At 36.6% G+C, this 22,013-nt stretch overlaps 1 long non-coding RNA gene across 3 annotated transcripts in view; it reads left to right on the top strand.

Moving 5' to 3' along the window:
• Positions 1 to 20,964, top strand: part of LOC150095383 (uncharacterized) — a 91,539-nt gene extending 70,575 nt beyond the window's left edge. For all 3 annotated transcript variants that reach the window (XR_016550062.1, XR_016550061.1, XR_016550060.1), the window contains exons 4-5: positions 3,270 to 3,394; positions 20,946 to 20,964. This is a non-coding gene — a long non-coding RNA (uncharacterized LOC150095383). The remainder of the gene's footprint in view (positions 1 to 3,269; positions 3,395 to 20,945) is intronic.
• The last annotated feature ends 1,049 nt before the right edge of the window (positions 20,965 to 22,013 follow it).

Raw genomic sequence — 22,013 nt, forward strand, 5'->3', positions numbered from 1 at the left:
TTCGGTTATCTTACTTGGTTTCCCGCTCTTAAGTTCGCATTTATTTAGGAACAGTGCATTGTAAAATAAACAGTTAGGCAGCACTCTATTGACATATAATTAAAACACGTTATTTACAATAAAAAAATCGAAGTACATTAAATAAGTGATAGGGATGTTCTCTCTCTCTCTCTCTACCTATCCTTATATGCTTTTGGTATAAAGAAACAAACTTTCCCTTTTAGATATTAAATGACTATACAATGCAATTTCTCTGCTTAAAAAAATCAAATTGCCGAGACTAATTTACTCAAAGAGATTAGCTGGCTATGGCAAGTTATCTTACAATTTATATTCCAGTTAACAACAAATCAGAGGACTCTCTTATAGATATTTCTTATTACTATTTCTTATCAGTCCATCTATGACATATCTACTAGATTACAAAGAGAATGTACATTAAAGGCTCTTTGTCATGACACCTTCCAAAAGTCCTGCATAAAAGTCTCTATGCTTTCTCTTTCATCTCAAGCCTTAGGTTTCCGTCCGGAGAGTCTTGTTTCTGGGGTCACTTCGTCGTAATATTTGGCGGGTCTTGGACTGCAATCTTCCCGGTACTCAAAAGCTCAGGCAATAAGTTTCAGCATACAGACTTGAAGATCACTCTGCAGCTTTTGGCTTTGGTTGACTTCCCGCAGCACTACGACATCCGACCGGCACTTGGCTTCGGCTGTTCTCCCAATTTTTTTCTCTGCGGTGGGTTCGCCGTAAAGTCTCGTTCTCAGCTGACTGCCTCTGGCTCTCTTCGGTAACAACTCTTTGCCTCTGCTCTCTCTCTGCAACTGGACCTTGGCTCTTCTTTGTCGGCAACTGGATCTCGCCTCTCCTCTCTCTCGGCAACTGGACCTGGACTCTCCTCGTGATGTTCGGCTCAGTCCCCTTTTATTTTTGCCTTCTCAGGACCTTGTACCAGGGATTGTAAATCCCGAAGAAATCTGCAGTTCTCCTTGATCTTTTTGTTAAGGCCAACCCCTTCTTTCTTCTCCTCCGTGTACTCATTTTTTCCTTGTCTTGTTGGACAGCGGAAACTTCTGAAACTAGCGGATCTCTTTGATACTAACTTTGAAGGTGTTCATGCGCAGAGCTCGCAAACAACTTTCTCACACACTTAATCGTAAACAACTTTCTTGTGCTATATATAGCTATTATACAAAACTTCCGATGGCAAAGCATTGCCTTTGTTATTGACATTCTAGAAACTTAAGTTAAAACAGTAAATACAATCAATTCCCATAGGATTATTTACATTAATCTTTAACATAAAATACATAGAGACAAACAAGGTTATTTTTGTAACAGTTCTCATGAGACTTGACCTCTGTAAAAATTGTAGTAAAGCGCTTTGATATTTTTAAGCTACATAGAGTTTTACATCCTATCCTCTCACCATCCAACTAATGCTGGGGTTCCACAAGGTTCTGTTCTTTCACCAATCCTCTTCTTTCTGTATATCAATGACCTACTTCAGTTGACCTCCAACCTAATATACAATTTTGCAGATGACAGCACATTGCATTCTTCCCTTTCATTTGACAAGCCTTACTCTACACAACTCACTTCAGCCTACATACAGAACATCAACCATCAACAACCAAGCCATCCTGCTCAGATAACCTCGTCAACTTCAATGCTAGTAAAACCCAGTTCTGTCTTATTTATCACAAAAAAGAACATTTTTCCCCAATATTATTAGTTTTGATAACACTCATATTTCCAGACAAGATGAGATTTCTCTTCTTGGAATTACCCTGACATCAGGCCTCTCTTGGCATAAACACATCGCATCCTCAGCTTCCAAAAACTAGAATTTCTCTTTCATTCAAGATGTTACTTCACCTTTAAACAGCTGTTAACCTTATACAAATCGCAAATCTGCCCAACTATCGAATGTTGTTCTCACATTTGGAGTGGGGCTCCTAAAAGCCCCCCTCAAAATGCGTGACTCAATACAGAGGAGAGCAATTAGGTTGATAAATGACCCATCTCTTACCAACTCACTCTCCTCACTTTCACATAGACGTTTGGTCTCTGCGATATGTGTATTCTATAAATATTTACATGGGAAATGTTCATCGGAAACAGCATCAATATTTCCTCCACTCTGTACTAAGTCCATTGGAACACATACAGCTGCTGCCCAACATCCTTTCATGGTACACCTTGGAACCCACAGAACAAGTTTCTTTTCCTCCTCCATCCCTGCTACTGGATACTGTGGAATAGTCTTCCCCCTGACGTATTTCCCAAGGAATACAACATACAGGCTTTTAAATCAAATGTAAACAAGTTTCTCCTTTCCCAACCCACTATCCATGTACGGTAGTAACATGCTATAGGTTGATCAACCAACATCTCATGTATGGGCCCCAACATTTAAAAAAAAAAAAAAAAAAGTTGTTGGGAAATGTGCAGACTTTTTGCACACCAGTGCATTTTTATTAAATTCAGTTTTTTTTATTTTATTTTATTCTTTTTAACATACTTAATTCACTTTTGGTAAATGTAAAAAAAGTAAACAAAAAGTATTCTATCGTTTATTGGGCATGTAATTTCCATTGTTTATATTAATCTGTGACCTTATGAGAACTCCTTGTAGCAATTTTGGCTTCTAATGAAAGAATGTACAATTCCATAGATTAAGTTGAATATGATAATGAATTCTAGAAATTATCATCATTTACATATAAAAATATAATGTGAAATTTGCATAATCTAACATTGTTTGCAATGATGTAATACATTGCAGAATGGCATCTTTTTGGGTTCATTGTTTGTTCTCTAGAGCAGTGGTTCCCAACCTTTTTATGTACCCCTTTTAAACCCATTTCTGTAAACTGTACCCCTTGTTTTTAAAATAGCTGTTTTTAAGTACTGATATTTATTGTTTCATAACTAATGTTTTGCATTTTGTTTACTTTACTTGTTTTTCCGCCATTACTGATTATTTTTCGTATACTCCTGAACGGCCCAGCACATACTCCTGGGGGGTACGTGTACCACCGGTTGGGAACCAATGTTCTAGATGAAGGCTTCCAAGATTATCAAGTTTACATGCCTTTGTAGGTTAGGTAGTACCACATGAAATCACTCATTGTATTCAAATATTAATCTAATTGGGTAGGAGTTTAAGAAACTAATCTGTTAGCTGATGATTACGTAATAAAATAAAAACGGTTTAAGAACACTTTAATAGGATTTATTTTTGTAATTTAATTTATAATATTTTCCAGTCTTCTGCCCCCTCCTCCTTCCTCCAAAAGAATAGCTCTAGAATCACCTAGAAGATTTGGAGTGCTGCAAGTGGCTTCCCACCACATTAATATGCTGAAGAAATAAAAGGTTATGCTTTATGATGGTTTGTGTTAATATCCTTTACGAAATGTTAGTATTACAGTTTCAGATATATATATGTGTGTGTGTTAAAGATACCAAGAAATTTTATATACTTGATTTTAATCCTTTTTCCAAGTAATCAAAACTAAGTTTTGCGCATGAAATATATTCATGTCTACGCTACTTGTATGACGCTAATGACTTTGTATCACTTGCCTTAGTATGTATCCCATAATGGAAAGCACAGCCCCTTATGGATGTGTATAATACAATGCATAATGGGAAGGGCCACTATCCAGACCAGTTTCGACCTTTATTGAGGTCTCTTTGGTGGGAGCCAGACCGGGAGACATACCAAGTTGACAATTGACATTTATGACTTAAGGGGTGAAGCGAAAAGCTTTTCATATTTCCCATTGTCTGTTACGGTCACAGTGAGGGAAAATATTATGAGCAGTTTGCTTGCCCAGAATGGGCATGGAGATTATACATCACTGAAGGAAGTTAAAATGGCTTTTTGTCCTTTTGTGTTCGAATGTATCCGTAGGCACATAGGCTACAGCTTGCTGAACTAGATCATTGGGATGAGTGGACGTCTTTAGGAAGAACTTTGCAGCTAAAGTTTGTAGGGAGGAGAAGATATAAGGAATATTTGTATCTCAATGAAGTTGATGATTTCTGATGAACCATGAGGCATTTAGGATCATTCTCAAGCATTTGTTCTGAACACGTTGCAATTTGATAATATTTGTAGTGGAGGTGTGACTCCATGCTGGAGAAGCATAAGTAACTATATAGGACGAATCGTTAGCTGGTATAAAAGCAGTTTAATTCTGATGTTTAGCTTGCTGCTTCTGTTTATTAGGGGGTAGATCTGAGCGATGGCTTTAGATGCCTTTGTACATGTAGCCTTGATGTGTTGGTTAAAAGTTAATTTTTTGTCGAGGACGACACCTAAGTATTTTGTTTCTGTCTGCCAGGGAATTTTGATGTTGAATAATAAGATGTCTCCTACAGGAGATATCGATCTTTTTGCGAAGAGAATAGCTGAACTTTGTAGGGGATTTATTTGCAGTCTCCATTTGGAGAACCATCTTTCTAATTTTAGAAAGTTTTCTTGAAGTTTTCTAGTAACGAAATGTGGTCGGAGAGATCTGACTAATAATGCTGTGTCATCTGCATACAGGGCCATGATGGATGACATTGGGTTGTGCAGGATATCAGACATGCATACAGAGAACAGCAATTGAGCCAGTAGTGATCCCTGTGGCACTCCGGCCAAGATGGGTTGCTGAGATGAGGTAGTGCCGCTAATCTTGACTTGCATGGCCCTTTTGCAGATATGAACTAACTGTGTCAATTTCATTGAGATACCAGCTGAGATAAATTTATGTAATAATCCAAAATGACATTTTGTCAAATGCTTTGGATAGGTTAAGGAAAACAGCTCCCGTTTATTGACGCCAGTTGTAGCTCGTAGTAATGTATTCCACTATTCTGTGGATTTGGTGAGTAGTACTGGGGTATTGCCGAAAACTGAACTGCCCTTTAGGAAGGATGTCTAGTTCTATTGAGGCTTGAAGACGTGCGAGGATGACCTTCTCCGTAATCTTGCCTAGGTTGGAGATGAGACTGATTGGACAATAATTTTGAGGCAGGTGAGGATCCCTGGCTTATGTATAGGAATTACATCGGCCAATTTCCAGGTGGAAGGAAAATAGTGAAGACTTAGGATTGCATTTATAATTATGGTCAGGTGCACTACTGCTTTTCGGTGCAGAAGTTTGATCACCTGATTAGTAATGCCGTCTGGCCCAAGAGCTTTTTTGTTCTTTAATTTTTTAATAATGTCATATATCTCAACAGGTGATGTTGGTTCAATATGGTCTGTGCTGGTGTCAGGAAGTTTGAGTGAGTGTCTGACCTTGCTGTGAATCTTATATATGTGATCAAAGTCAAGGTTTTCATACGAAAGCCTGCATTGCTCCTCCAAATTGTTTGCTATAACTTCTACTTTGTCTACATCTGTGTGAGCAAGGTCCTGGTCAGAGAATATTGGGGGAAGGGATCTGTCTTTGTTTCTGATATTTTTCAGCAGTACCCAGATGGAGTGATCAGTAGGTGAAATAGAGGCTAACTTTTCTTCCCATACTTGGTCTCTATGAGCTTTGAGTGCATCTCTCACTGCCCCATTTAGCCTGTTTAGAGCTGTTTTATCTTGTGGTGCACACGTGTTACGGAATCTTTTCCTAGCTCTGTTTTTGTCTCTGATCAAGTTCATGATGTCTTTGGGCAATCTGGCTTGCGGGCAGATTTGTAGGAGGTAGCTACCGTTATAGCAGAATTAATTTGTTGTGTGAGATTTGTAACTGCAGTTTCTACTTCTTCTTTTGTGCATATGTGAGGAACAGGTCCAATATAATCCTTGAGTGCTGTTGACAGTCTTTCCCATGCTATGTAGGAGTGAGGAGGAGACAGGTATTCTTGTTTTCCCAGCTGTAGTAGAATTGGGTTGTGATCGGATGATAGTTCATCCATAGATATGATACTGTATTGAAGTTTGATATCCTGCAGGATAGCTATATCCAGGATGTCAGCAGTGCCAAACGTACTGAGATGAGTTGGTTCAGTGGGACCTGCCACAACAGCGTTGCTTGATCCTAAGTAATTGGAAAGGATGCAACCATTCTTGTTGGTGGTTGTGCAATTCCACACAGGGTGCTTGGAGTTCAGATCTCTGGCTATAATGGTGGGCTGTCTGACGCATAAGATGGCATTTAGGTCAGAGTGTAGTAGAGATTTTTGGGGAGGGTTGTAAGCTGAGTAGATTTTCAGTTTGCCAGCGGAGCTGGTGACTACTTCCATGCCTGTGATCTCAAGGTTAGTGGTTGAAGGGTTGCTCACAGAGTGGTGCTTAATGTAATTTTTAATGAAGATGGCAGTGCCTTCACCTGTGTAATCTATCGTTTCTGTATAGGCAATAACCCCTTATTTTAGGATTGTCTGAGGGTCTTAAATGAGTTTCACTGATTAATATAACATCTGGTTGATACCTATATGTGAAATCTTGGAGTTCCAGAATTTTGTTTTTGAGGCCATTTGCATTCCATGCAATGATCTTAAGAGATGCTGGAATGAGTTTGTTACTATTCATTTATGAGAGCTGTGAGGATGACCTGTGTTTCACGAAGAAATCTTTTAGTGGAGGTTGCAGTAGGGTTTGACAGGCTGAAATCTTGTAGCAGGTATGCTAGTGAGGCCGTAATAACAGCTGTTAGATTTTTAGGTGCTATTGGTTGATTTTGTTCTGGTATTGGCCTATTCGTACGGGTCACATCGTCATAACTTCTTGTTTGATTTTGGGTGTCTCTATTTTTGGAGGTCTCTGACTGTGGCCGCTGAGTCTCCGGTTTTGATGCCTGGGCCTCTGGTGTTCTTATACTGTAGGAGGAGGGCTGATTGACTGCCTCCATCCGTCTGTTCTTTGGGTGCTGAGTACATCCTTTGTAGTTCGCAGGATGAGGGCCACTGCAGTTGGCACATTTGGCCGAGGTGGTCCTTGGCTTTGTGCAGGTATTGGTTGGGTGGCTGTCCCCACATTTCAAAGATCTATATTCTGCTCTACATAGATTCTGGGCATGGCCAAACTTCTGGCACCTGTTGCACTGCCCAGAAGATGATCTTTTCCGGAGTGGTTCTGATGTGACGATGAGTCCACAGACTGTTTTTAAGTCGTAGATATTTTTGTAAATTTTATGAATCTCTACTAGGACTAATGGTATGGGAGTCTTGTCTGCTTTGTACATTCTGCTGACCTTGACTGGAGGCAGATCCTGAGAATTAAGGTCAGCAGTTATTTCTGCTGTGTCAGTGTCTTCACAGACACCACGAAGGACCACTTTTAAATTTTTTTCCGAGCTGAGCGCACAAAGGTATGATACTGGATGCCTCTATCGTCCAGTTGTTTGGTCAACCTTCTATAGTCTGTCACTGTTGCTGGCTGTACCTTTATGCCTTCATCCATGTTTTTGGCCTTAATGAAGCCAATGTGCAGATTGGACATTGTGGATCTTAAAGCTGTCCATCTCTGCTTTTCTCTAAGGATGATAAGGATGATTGGAGGCACCTTTTCTTTGTGAGAAATAGCGGCGTACGAACCCTGAGCATCCTGTTCCATTTCGTTGTCTTTGTGCGGTTCTTCTGTTGTTCTTTGCTTTTTGCCGTGCCCTTCTACAAAGTCTGAAGGAGTAGAAGGCACTGATTCTAACTGATCTTCTGCAACAACGTCTGTGACACTTTCCAGGGGAAACGTGTCGTAAAGTTTCACTTTTCCCAGCCAGTTGTTGTTAAGTAGTTCACCTAGTTTTATAAATTCTCTATATACCTCTTCAAATATTGTCTCATTTAGCTGTTTTTACATGACTATCAATGTGAAGTATCTAAAGTTGAAAAAAAAAAGAAAAAAAAAAGCTTGCCGTGCAGTTGAAGCCTTACCGGCACTTATGCAGGACTCTGAATATTCAGGACACATTTACAACAAATATCGCTTGCTGGTCACTCGGTCCTTTTCTTCATCTCAATTCATTCGACTACCATTCACATACCATGTTTGAAGTAATGCAGAAGTCATATATATCTCATATGCAAGTAGACCAAAGGTTCTTGACCTTCTTAATAAAAATCTCTGGGTGAGAGAAAGATGTAGAAAGTTTTTTACCTTGGGTGTAATATACGTTAAAAATACCAAGAAATTTTATATACTTGGTTTTAATCATTTTCCCAACTAAGCAAAACAAAGTTTTGCGCACGAAATATATTCACATCTAAGCTACTTATATATAGAGGCTAATGACTTCATATCACTTGCCTTAGTATGTATCCCATAATGCAAAGCATGCTTCCCTTTCGGACGTGTATAATGCAATGCATAATGAAAGGATACCAAGGTTGAAGTAATGCAGAAGTTATATATATATATCTCATATACAAGTACACCAAAGCTGCCATTGCATTATACACATCTGAATGGATGTATGCTTTGCATTATGGGATACATACTAAGGCAAGTGATATGAAGTCATTAGCCTCTATATACAAGTAGCTTAGACATGAATATATTTCACGTGCAAAACTTTGTTTTGCTTACTTGGGAAAAGGATTAAAACCAAGTAAATAAAATTTCTTGGTATCTTTAACGTTTATTACACCCAAGGTAAAAAATTTCTACATCTTTATCTCATCAAGAGATTTTTATTAAGAAGGTCAAGCACCTTTGGTCGACTTGCATATGAGATATATATGACTTCTGCATTACTTCAACCTTGGTATGTCTCCTGGTCTGGGTAGTGGTCCTTCCCATTATGCATTGCATTATACATGTCCAAAAGGGATTGTGCTTTGCATTATGGGATACATACTAAGGCAAGTGATACGAAGTCATTAGCCTCTATATACAAGTAGCTTAGATGTGAATATATTTCACTTGCAATTATTGTATAACCAAGTAATTTTATAAGCTTGGTTATTTTTACTCCTAATCCCAAGTATGCAAACAATTAAGTTTGCGCCTGAAACAAAGTTCAAGTCAATAAGAACACATTAAGAATAAGATCACTATTCTTAGTATTCACTGAGGAGACCTCAAAAAAGGTTGAAACCGGTCTGGGTAGTGACCCCACCCATAATGTATTGCAGTATACATCTTTTAGTGAGATGTGCTTTACATTTGAGAAAATACTAAGAATAGTGATCAGAGCTTTACCCACCTTTACAATGAGTTGCCTTGGTGTTATATGATCCTTTAGACTTGAACTTTGTTTCAGGCGCAAACTTAATTGTTTGCATACTTGGGATTAGTAGTAAAAATAACCAAGCTTATAAAATTACTTGGTTATCCTAATATATATATATATAGTAGAGGATCTGAAAAATGTTGGTCACATGGTCATAGCACATCACTTTCTTCCTCCCCAGAACATTTTGCAGTTCTCCTTCCCCCTCCCCTCCAAATGTTGCCTTTTATCAATGGTTGAAAGTGGGATAACATGTTTTTTGACTCAGGACAAAGTCAAACTAAGAGTTTGAAAATGGTGCAAAATGACTTGCTCCAGGACTACAGATATGCATTATACTTCAGCCCTTCACTCTGTTTAATGTCATCACAGTATGGTGGTACAAGCATTATATCTGCGTTATAAGATTTGAAATTAGTCATTTTACAGTACACTAGCAGTGAAATGATTTTGTTGCTAGTGTGCTGTAAACTGACTGGAATTTTAGCATTTTTGCATGCAGTTTGATGCCTTTTTAATGGTACCAAGCCTTCTTGTTATAGACAAAATTCTCAACACCTCACTCAGTCTTACTTAACATTGGCAAATCCTCATTTGTACAAGAAATGATCCATCATTCCAAGTGATAATCAGTTGGTGTCAAATTTTGATGAAATGCTGTTTGACCAGTGCCAGGTAGTGTTCATTAGTACTCATGTTAAGTGGTACATGCCATGCACTAAGTTCTTGAGAACAGGTTAGCATTGAGCATGTGCCCTTCCAGAGTCAGCTCAAAGTAGACACTGCCTTCCAACTTTCACCAAGTGATGTAATATTACCTTCATGAACTGTCCTGTTATCAGGATAGGAAGTGCTGATTTACTTTGATAGATCCATTGATTTATGTGATCAGATTGTTGAATGAACCCATCAACTGTTCATGTCAGGCACATATTCATTTAGTAAATGGTGCTATTTTAACACTTATACTCACATGTGCAAACAAGAAGTGTCACTAAAATTTTAGTCAGTTTCTTCATCTTTGATTTTGTCATTCCTTGTTTATAAAACATATCGTTTTCTGATTGCTAGTAATTCCTCTGGATATGCTATATAAAAGTCACTGCACTGTATGATAACCTATCTAGCAACGTATATCACACAGTTTTCCTAATATTCCAACATTATAATAGATTATAATAGCCAGAAAATATTATAAGAAGCCAAAAAATTATAAAATCATATAACGGCCAGAAAAATAGAGCAACTCATTCTCCGTATTAATAGCAGTTTAATTGATATAGCATGGAAACTCTAGATGTGTCCAAAAGCTATTCAGGAGTAATGTGAGGTGATTCCTGTAGTCATAAGGCTTCTCCATTGCTCAATAATAAAAAAGTGAACTCTTCATCCATTCTTTAAAAATATATATCCTTTATATTCCTATTTGGGTTAAGATCTAAGAATGGTATTGCCAGAAAAGATGAATGAATTCATCTTTAAGTTCCTTAAGCCACTGACAGAAAACTATCATGAATCATCGATGCACTGTCATCTTGAAAGCAGCCATTTTTCTCAGGATAGGAATATGACAACAGACAAATCGGCCTTCAGGACACATGCAATTTACAGACAAAAAATGCTATTGATGGTAGTAGTGGAGAGGGTGAGATGTATTTAACGAAGTAGAGTGGATGCCATCCCATGATGAGTCCTTGGACTCCCTGGAGGTGTCATGTAATAATAGTAATAACAAAATATTATTATTATTCATAGTAGCATTTTAATCATTCCCTCAGAGTTGTCATTTGCTGGGCAGTCTGATTCAGTCTCTCACATTCTCTTTACTCTTGTTCCTGTAGCATTGTTTCTACCACAGTAACTCCTTCTGGAAGTATTCTTCTCACTATTTTTACACTTTTGTATACCTGGTTGGTTGAGTGGAGAGTGTCTCTGCTGGCCAGCAGCTGAATATCATCAGTTATAAATCATCCTCTTGGTGGTTGGTAAATAGCTATGCAGATTTATGAGTAAAAATACTTGACATATTGTGTTATTTTAATGAAATGATCTCATAACCACAATGTAATATGACAATTGTGAAATATGCTGAAGCGCATGGATTGGTTTTGATGAAAGCAGATAGGGGGACTTCTGATATGTTGCCTTTGAACAGAAAGCCAGATCGCTGAGGTCTGAAATTTTTTTAACCTAGAAGTAAAGTTGATAGAATGGGTGGTAGATAGGAAGCAACAGGGCAGTTGGTGTTTCGTGTACAGTATGAACGATAAAAATAACTTTGCAGGATTTGTGATAATTAAAATATTGTTTATTATCTGATAACATTTAATCACCGATATAAAGATTTGAAAGATTTGATATATTGAAAAAAAAAAAAAAAAAGATCAAAATTATATACCTATATCTGGAACTCTTGGGTAAATGTTATACATGAAAATCAGTTTTACCCTCAACTTCATGGTTAAATTAGACATGCATATTATACACTAGTGTGTATCATACTAGAATGGTGCCCAGTTTCTCTTTTGAAATTTGTGCACATCACTACTTGTTTCCCATTCAAGAGGCCTGTTTTTATGTTTAGTGAAATACGATGCCTATATCTCATTTTTGTCATCCCTAGTACCTAAATGAATCATCTTTTATATTTTTGGAAAAACCTTGCATGTTCTATTCTTCTCAGTTTCAGTAACAACCAATTATGTCAACATGGTACTTCTGTAATTACTCTGTTAGTTTATTTTAATGGTATTGATTACAACACAGAATGATAAAAAAATAATATTTATTAACTTATTAGCTGATATTTTGCTGGTATTATATCCAGCATCTTCAGAGCACAAAAACAGTTTGTCACAGTACATTAAACAATCTGGGAGGCAGTCATTTTTAGATCTAATTAATACTTGTTTTCTCTCTTTTTCCAACAAACAATAGATGGTGCCAGTTAGGACTTTAGTTTCTTGTGTCGTCCATTTACAATTTTTTTTAAACTAGTTCCATTGTTGTCTTGTATACAGTGACAGACCATTCTGGTGCTTTGAAGGTTGACTAGTTGATATTTTGCTGGATTTAATACCAGCAAAATATCAACTAGTAAGTTTATAAATATTAATTATTTTCTTATCATTCTGTGTTGTAATAAATACGGTTAAAATAAATTAACATGTACTGCCAACACATAAGCCTTTCTACTCGTTTGTAATTGCTTTGCTGGCCTCATTTATGTTCATCAGTTATCTGTCATAGTGGTTAACATTTTGTAGCAGTTTATAAAAAGATATTCAAGTATAAAGGTGTATAAACAGTCCTCTTTTTGTAGTGAACCTGTGTCTGGTAGATTTGATTGCAAGAGTACAGTTCTTTTTCTTGTGGTCTTTCATATACTATGGACAGATCTGCAATAGTACACTTAGAAGAGCACCAGGATCACATATAGTTTCACAATTCAGACAGGATCAGGTCTTATGGACCACACTGTATCTACCTGTCACAGGATCCCTTTTCATAATAATGAAAAGATAGAACACAAATCAGTATTAAATTATATGTGTGACACTTTATGAGGGACAAATTTCTTGTACTCACATCAGGAACATTAGCCAAATCATAGATCTTGCATTATCCAACTGGTACACTTAGAAAAAAGGAAGGATGGGAAGTAACATTCCCTGTCCTTATGCCACTTATCCAAAATGACATATGGACTGCTGCTTACTGGAACTTAACTCCAAGCCATATGTAGATGTCTAGTTCTCAGGCTAGTTGTGTAAATCAGTAGTTGCTGGTGCCTTTATTGCTACCAAGAAAATTTTAAATTAAAACGATTCTGCATTTGTGTGTCACTGTTATTAAAGGTGTCAGTACACCATACTACCATTGTGTATCATCTCAACAAAAATCTTAAGTGATGACATTTTTAAAGATGCAGGATGATGTCTTGGCCACTTGACATATGAATTGCTAAATGCAAATGATGTTGACTCTGCTTGCATAACTAGATACATTTGTATAGGGTATTGCTGGTGTTCACACTAACAAGGTAAATCACCTTTATAAGTAATGTTCTTTCACTAGTAAAAAATTAATACAAATAAGTTAAATACCAAAACTACCATCATCCCTCCTGTGACAGGTAGATGCAGTGTGGTTCATAAGACCTGATCTGTCTCAATTGTGAAACTGTGATGCTAGTTATTTATTTCATATGGGGTTCTCCCACTTTCCTCCCCTGTCCTTTTTTTTTTTAGGATAGGTTGAGCCCACCTAATGAGGGATTAAGTATGTAATGACTGTAGATCTGTGTGTGTTCACAGGGCCGGTTTGCCTTTTCTGAGGAACAAAAAACCTTCTACCTCTGTATGAGACTGGCTAACTCACCTTTGGTTGAAAGAGACGAGACCAGATAAAGGTCTCTTTATCATGGACAGGAATTGAACTCTGGTCTTTCAGACCAAAGGGCTTTGTCTATACTGACTGAGCTACGAAGGCTCTGTGATCCTGGTATTCTTCTAAGTCAACTAACTAGTCATTTAACAGCTATGTATTACATCGAGTACATGAGCAGTTGTCACAGCATCCTTAGTTACAACACCTTATCTCCAGTCATTCAAGAACACCAGGTTCTAATTCTTCGCAAAAGTAAGAAATTAGTATTGTTCCAGTACCCATTTCATGCTGTTAATGGATAAACTGTATTATATCACATGTTTAAATATTATTCAAACATTATCAGTATCTTGAACTGGTTCCTATTTCTAAAGGAATATTTCATGTATTAAAAAAAAAATTTAAAAAAAATTAGATATGTAGCTTGCCAGTATGAAGCATACTTGAACCCTACACCCTGAGGCAATTCCAGTACTAACTAAATTTAGCAGTATTACCAACAGTAATAGAATAAGCATTTTTGTTTTTATGTGTGTGTGTATTTAATGTATACTAATTTATTCACATATGTATTTCCTTTCGAGCTTTCAAATGTTAGAGCAGTGGTTTTCAATCTTTTTAAAGAGTGCCCTTTTTGTAAAATAAATAAATAAATAAAATAAAATATATAACACTGGGTTTATAGGTCATAATAGCTATTTAATAAAACCTACTAGTTTTGCTACTTAAGCTAGTGGCATTTTATTATTTTTTATTACATTGGCCTATCAAGAATGTTTTACTAAAATAAAATGCATGCTAAGAAAACATTCTTGATAGTACACAATTATATTTCAAACCACACTAAAAATAAAATAGCACACAGGGATACTTATTTTAAAAATTGGATGTTTTAAATTTCTGTGGAGCTCAGTGGATGTGGCGTTTGCATACCACGCCGCTTGGCCGCACAAAGGAAGACTTGGTTTCGAGTCTAGTCCGCGACTAGAGGAAATTTTTCTAAGCCTTTTTTCGACTGGTTCCCGAGTTAGTCGATCTCTGGCACAGGCAAGTGGGTTTTTCCTCCCAGAAACTCGGGTTTTTCGTCCCGTAAACTCAAGAAAATCGACCGTAGAACCCACATTATTTCAGACATTAAATATATTGTGTTAGGGTTAGGGACCACGAGATGGCGGCACATTTGAGCCGTCTCTCTTCACTGTGTACCGCTTAATTAGTGATAGCCTTGGGCCATCTATCTCTGATGGGTACCAGTGGAGATTGAACTGCTCACTCAGTCTCCAAAGTTAGATAGGGCTAAATGGCCTCGCCTACTCCCCGTATACGGGAATAAAAAGGCATTAGCTGATTTTTTTTTTTTTTTTTTTTTAACTTAGTATATAATGACAAGTGTTTTAATGCTACATTATATTGAAATAAGTGAATGGAATCATCCCATCCCCCTCCCACCCAGAAAGTGTTTCATGCCCCCCCCCTAGGGGGGAAGGACCCCACATTTTGAAAACCACTGTGCTAATGGTTGCTGAAAGATTAAATAAGACCAGAAGTAAGTAAAATAAAAGAATACTGAAAATATAATACAATGATCTCAATTATCTGACCTTCAAATAATCAAACCCTCAGTTAGCCAGGTCTTTAATAGGTTTACTTGAAACTTTATCAAATGAACTAATAAAAAGCAAAATATATTGATGCTTGGGTAGCACCTATGTCTTCTAAGTAGTCCATTCTAAGGCAACTCGTGAATGCTGGAGAATATGTTCCCAAAAGCTCTCCGGTCAACTTACCTTATGAAACCTTCATAGTTTCTACATTCGGCTTTGAAATAATTCTGGATCTAATATCCACTTGACTTATATAATTTTGCATCGCCGAACTGAAGCCTTTTTGGCTCTTTATTTTAGTAATCTCAGATTTTATTAAATTCCATCCAGATAGAGAAGGGTTATTACAATATATAATTTTGACAGATTTTTATCCCTTTTGTTGAGCAATTCCATTTGCAAAGACACAAAGTTCTGTAAAGGTGGGGTGTATATCTAGCTCGCCTCCATGTTTTGTACCCTGGGTAATGCTAAATGAGCTAGAGCGACTGCTGGCAGCCAGACTTATGCTAACGATCAACTGGCTATGGACACATGAAATTACAAGCTATACAATCACCAAATAGTCCTTTTCAGGACCACAAGAAAAAAAACTGGGTGCTAATTTCTGGATTTGCCAACTCAACATTGAAGTAATCAGCTTTGCTAAAAGTCAATATCTCTCAAAAATCCTTGGAGAAAATGATATAGACATAGCTGTCATTCAAGAGATGCACACAGATAATGAACAACAATCAATTGAAATCCAGAGGAAAAATTGCAGGGTACGATATACTAGGAGCTACACATCGCCAAGCTCATGGCTGTGCAACTTACGTACGCACTAATATAGAGAATGCCCACTTAATATTAGCATATATTAATCAGAATATACACACTATCATAGCCAATATCGAAGATCTCACAGTGGTTAACATCTATAAGCCTCCCCTGGTAGAATGGCCACCTGAAGTAATTCCCATATTTCCACATCCCACTATTTACATAGGAGGTTTTAACAACCATCACCATGTGGAATTACAATAATAATGATGGAAATGGTAAAGCATTAACAAACTGGGCTGAGCAAAACAATCTTAGCGTAATGATGCAAAGGACAAAGGAACCTTTAAGGCTGTAGCATGGAAGAGGGAATACAACACCCAGACCTCTGCTTTGTTACCCAAAATCTGCAAAATCAGCCGATAAACACAACAAGACAAATCCTTGAAGATTTTCCACACAGCCAACATCGCTCACTATTGGTAGAAACAGGAATAAAAATACCAATAATATGGGCCATTCACGACCAAGATGGGATTTTAGAAAAGCGAACTGGCAGGATTTTTCACAAGAACTGGATAAAATAGTAAGATCTCCTGGCTATAGACACATGAAATTACAAGCTACACAATCACCAAACGGTCCCTTTCAGGACCACAAGAAAAGAAACTGGATGCTAATTTCTGGATTTGCCAACTCAACAGCGAAGGAATCAGCTTTGCTAAAAGTTAATATCTCTCAAAAATCACAAATAAAAAAATAAAAAATCACAGGATACCTCCTGTGAGTGAAAACTATAACAAATTCATTGGAGTAGTCATATCAACAGTGAAGAAATATATCCCAAGGGGTTTCCAAAAGGAACACATACCTGGCTGGAATAAAGACTGTGAAGAGCTATACCAAGTCTATTTAGAATCTGGTGACTGTGATATAGCTAATGAATTACAAATCTTAATAATGAGTGCAGAGAAAAATGGATAAAAACTACAGAGGACTTGGACTTTAAAAAATCAAGTAGAAAAGCATGGAGCCTATTAAAGAAGTTAGGTGGAAGTAACCCAATCACTCGTAAAGATCCTTTGATGACTTCAGATCAAATTGCCTGTCAAATAACTTCACTGTCTAGAGCCCCCACGAGATCATCAACACACATGGGAGGTTAAACGAACACTCAGAAACCTACGACAAAGTGCAGCTGACAGTTCCTAATTTTCAAGAGAATTTACCACAGACAAAATAACTAAGGCCTTAAAGGAAGTGAAAACCGGTAAAGCATCAGGCTTTGATGGTATTCATCCTGAATTCTTGGTTAACTTTGGAAAAAATGCTCATCAATGGCTAACAAGATTCTTTTCTCTCATTTTAAGGACGGAAAACCTTCCAACAGCCTTTAAGAGAACCAAAATAATAGCCATATTAAAATCCAACAAGCAGAGAGCTATCGCCCAATTGTGCTCCTCAGTTGCTGTTATAAGCTCCTCAAGAGACTCCTCCTTAACAGAACTGGGCCAAAAATATCTGAAGTTATCCCTTTTGAGCAAGCAGGCTTTAGGACTCAATGTAGTCGTACGGACCAAGTACTAATCCTTACTACCCATATCGAAGCAGGCTTTCAGAGATGTTTGAAAGCCTCTGTTGTGTTTGTTGACCTTACTGCTGCATACGACACGGTATGGAAAGAGGGGTGCTATAAAAGCTGATACAAATCATACCATGCCAATCCATTATACGACTTATTGGTAACATGCTTTCTGACAGGTTTTATCTGTGGTACTAAGAAACAAAATGAGCAAACTGAGAAAGCTGAACAATAGCGCAATTGGAAGAACAATGGTACATTGTGCCCTTGGATTGGAATAGGCCTAAGTTCGATTCTCGTCGCGACGGGAGGAATCTTTATCTGGGCGATTTCAATCGAAGGTGAGTTAGCTGATCTCATACGGAGGTAGCAGGGTTTTTCCTCCTGGAAACTCGGATTTTTCATCCTGCATACAGACAAATCGGCCCTTCAGAACACACGCAATTTACAGACAAAAAATACTAGTTGTGGTAGTGGTGGACAGTAGATGGCGTCGATGGAGATGATTCGTAGTAGAGGTTCGGTGTAGTGGTTGAGACAGTTGTAAGTGTCCTCCTGCGATGAGTCTTTGGACTCCTTGGAGGTGTCACGAATAATAATAATAATGGGCTCCCACAGGGCTTGGTATTAGCACCAATCTTATTCAACTTATATACATCTGATCTGCCGACAACTAGGTCAAAAAAATTTGCTTATGCTGATATAGCCCTCGCCATCCAACACAAGAGCATCGAAGTAACTGAAGATATTCTCACAAATGACCTTAGAACCATTGGGGAATACTTTCATAAATGGAAACTAAACACCAAATTGGTGAATAGAAAACTTCAGGTCAGCTTTAACAACACAATGTTGCAGCACCAAGATTTCCCTAAATATCTGGGTGTTACCTTGGATAGAACACTATCTTTCAAAAGACATCTGGAGAATCTCTCTTTAAAGATCAGAACCCTTAATAACATCATACAAAAACTGTGTGGTTCTACATGGGGTTTTTCTGCTATTACACTGCGATATTGTTCACCAGCATGGCTAAACAGTACTCATATCAAGAAAATCAGCATGCAAATAAATGCAGCGATGAGGACAATAATAGGGGGTGTCAAATCCACTCCCCTCTACTGGCTTCCAACTTTGAGCAATATTGCACCACCAAACCTGCACAGACAAGATGCTCTAGTAAAAGAGTACAAAAAAATAAACAGCAATCCCCCTGTTACCAATATATGAAGGTATATAAATATGAATCACCTTAAATCCTGACTGCCCCTACTAATACTGGCTGAGGAACTAGTAAATAGCAATTTCAATGTTAATTTGAAATGGCTAGAAACTTGGAAAGAAATATCTCTTGAGCTTCCATGTCATCTATGGAAAAGCCTAAACAGGATACGCACAGGACATGGTATCTGTGCAGACAGCTTACACAAGTGGGGAGATCACCTACACCCCAATGTGACTGGGGCCATAAACCAAACTATCCAGCACATTGTGTAGGACTGCAGCATATGAGCTTACCCTGGTGACCTGAGAGACTTTTTTGAGGCAGATCCTTCAGCTCTTGATTGGCTATCTGAACTAGACTTAAAATTTTAGTGACTTTTTTTACCTGATATTTGTATATGTGCATTACTTGTCTCATTTTTATTGTCTGCACAAATATGTATTTATATATTCTGATGTCGTGTGTCTTTATTATGCCATACGCTAAATAAATAAATCTGTAAAGATACCAGCTTTCAATAAGATCCATATAGCCAGAGTCCCAGAATAACTTGCATATGGATAGACAAAACATGCTTATTCATTTTATGGAACACATATAAAAAAGAAAAAATAAGAATGATATAAAATAAATAAAAGGTAAAATGGTATGGTTGGGAATCAGTTGAATAAATATATACAAGATTTTAACTTATACATCTGAGAGCTAGGTTAGAAAAATAAGTTGATCAAAGTCTAGAGACCACACATAGGAATTCTGAAAAAAAATTACGAAAGTGAACAGATGACATTAATGGTAGAAGATGTTAGGAAGGAACTTGACATTGTTAGCATTGAAGAATGCTTGAGCAGAGCTAATCACAAATGGTTTAGTCATTTAAGGTTAGGATACCCACAAAAAAATCATAGTTTTGAGGTAAAAATAAGAAATTTTTTTGTTTTGCTTTTATAAAGTTTATATACTAAAGAATATATTCCGTAATTTCCGTATTCAAAAACTTCCTACATTTTGAGTTGTCTTATCATATTATTTATCATTTAAATGCTTATTAAATATGCAAAAACTTTAAATTGTTATAACTTTGCTTGTAATTGTCAGAATTAAAAAATTTAAAAAGCAAATTATGTAGATTTAAAAGCTCTATACCATCAGTTTCATAAGTAAAATCAATTGTGAGAAGAAATTTTATTGGTTCTTGCTACCATTGCTATATTGTAAGCTACTTTGAAATAAGCCAATCAGAGCAAAGCTTACAACACTAAAACCGGAACTAATATGGCCGCCACTAACTCATGTGTTTTCAAAGCTTTGTCTTCAGTCTGAGATTTATTATAAAAATTAAGTTTTAATATAACGTTTAGAAACATAAATATATATGCATATGCCTAAAAGAAGAGAAGAAATAGCAGTATATGATGCACTGATAACTTTTAATGGTGGTGATCTAGGAAGATTACCAGTATTTGAAAGATTGGGACTGAAAATAGGTCAACAATGTTTACAAACATTTCAGATATTTGATAAACAGAGATGCTTAAGAGCAAAAAAGCTGCCTCAGAAGAAGAAAAATTAAAAAGAAAACAAAAATCTTTGAATATGTTATTTAAAACACCTGTTGATAACACACATATTGCTGGTGGCTTTTAAATATTCATAGAATAATAATAAAATATAGTTATAAACTTTAAATTGATTTTTCTCTGGTTTAAATTTTAATATATTGCAGTTGGTTTTGGCAAAATATCTTAAAAACTATTAGTCCTGGAATATTAATTTTTTTTTCTAACGCAGCTTAATGTATCCAAAATATATTGAACTAAAATTATAATCATTGATATGTATTTTCATTTTTATTTTTTAAGTTTATTTTTCAAACATGCAAAATTTGTGTAATAATCATTATATGGACAAATTAAATTTCATAGCTTTAAAGGAACTGATATTTGCTCAATAATTTTTGTTTATATTATTTAATAGACATGATAGAATATCTGTAGCAAATTTGAACTAAAAAAAATTGTTTCATAAAAAAAGTGATACAAAAAATTCATACTTTTTTAATAAAAATTTGATTTTTTTTTAAATTAATGTTAATTTTTTAAACATTTTTTCAAGAAAGTTATTACTGACATTGCTCCCTAACAAAATCAATAAATAATATGACTGTTATTTGATTAATATTTTTTTCCAATTCCATGGTACACTCTATCCTTAAACAGAATGGGAGAGGAAAGGTTAGCATAACAGGTGTTTGATGGTAGATGACAAGGAAAAAGACCAAGATCTAGGTAGATTGATGCAGTTAGAAGTATGTTAGACTGAAATATAACATTGGGCAGTATTGGAGTCCTAACAAATAACAGACTTATTTTGAGGAAAATTATCAGTAGGAATTTAGTAATAATATAAACTTAGCATGTAGTGCCTCATAGTGTTCTGTACACACCTTGAAGATATATATCAGGAATATGACGATAATAGTAAAGGATGAGGAGAATATCGAGATAATGTGTGCACATTACATGGGTCTGAGAAGTACCACAAGGAACTGTATTATGGTGAAAGGCCTTTTAAGTACGAAACAAATATGAAATACAGAAATGAAGTTATCTGGTATATTTCCAGTCTGGAAATGTACTAGATGACTTCATTTCTTTACAATGTTCAGACATTAGTTTTAATGAGTTAAAGAACAAAGAAAAATTGTGATAACTTTTTTTTTGAGGGGGGGGGGCACAAAAGTCAGATACATTATTAAAAAGTGGCACTGTCAATGGTATGTGTAAATGATCCATGGCATAAAAGCAGGCATTTTCGGGTGGTTTTTTGTTTCTTGTCTAGAGTGGGAACAAGACATTTTCTGATAGCATAATTCCCAGACATGGCTAGCTACAAGACATCATTTAACTGATGAATTCAGATGGCAAGCCATTGTAAGACTTGAACTGGCCAAAGTTAGGCACAACAGTAGTCAAGTGATTGTATATGAATCATTCCATTGTTCACAGACTGTGGAACCAATTCCAACAGCATCCTGGAGATACAAAGGAAGGCTACAGCTGTAGTGGGTGACTGATATTTCCGATTATCTGCTTACTGAAATAGGAGTGACCCTGAATCAGCTACAACCTAGGAGAGCTTTGCATTACCAGCTGAGCTCCTGGACACCATTATGAACAGTATGAAACATCATTGTGAGTGCTGCATTGCTCTGAGGGATGACTACATTCCTTATTGAGACACTTTGATAATCATCTTTTGACCATTGTCTTCATGTTTTCATTTGT

The sequence above is a fragment of the Typopeltis vanoorti genome, chromosome 20, assembly GCF_054136105.1.
Source record: "Typopeltis vanoorti isolate ZY-2024b chromosome 20, IOZ_Tvanoo_1.0, whole genome shotgun sequence".
NCBI classification, from domain to species: Eukaryota; Metazoa; Arthropoda; class Arachnida; order Uropygi; family Thelyphonidae; genus Typopeltis; species Typopeltis vanoorti.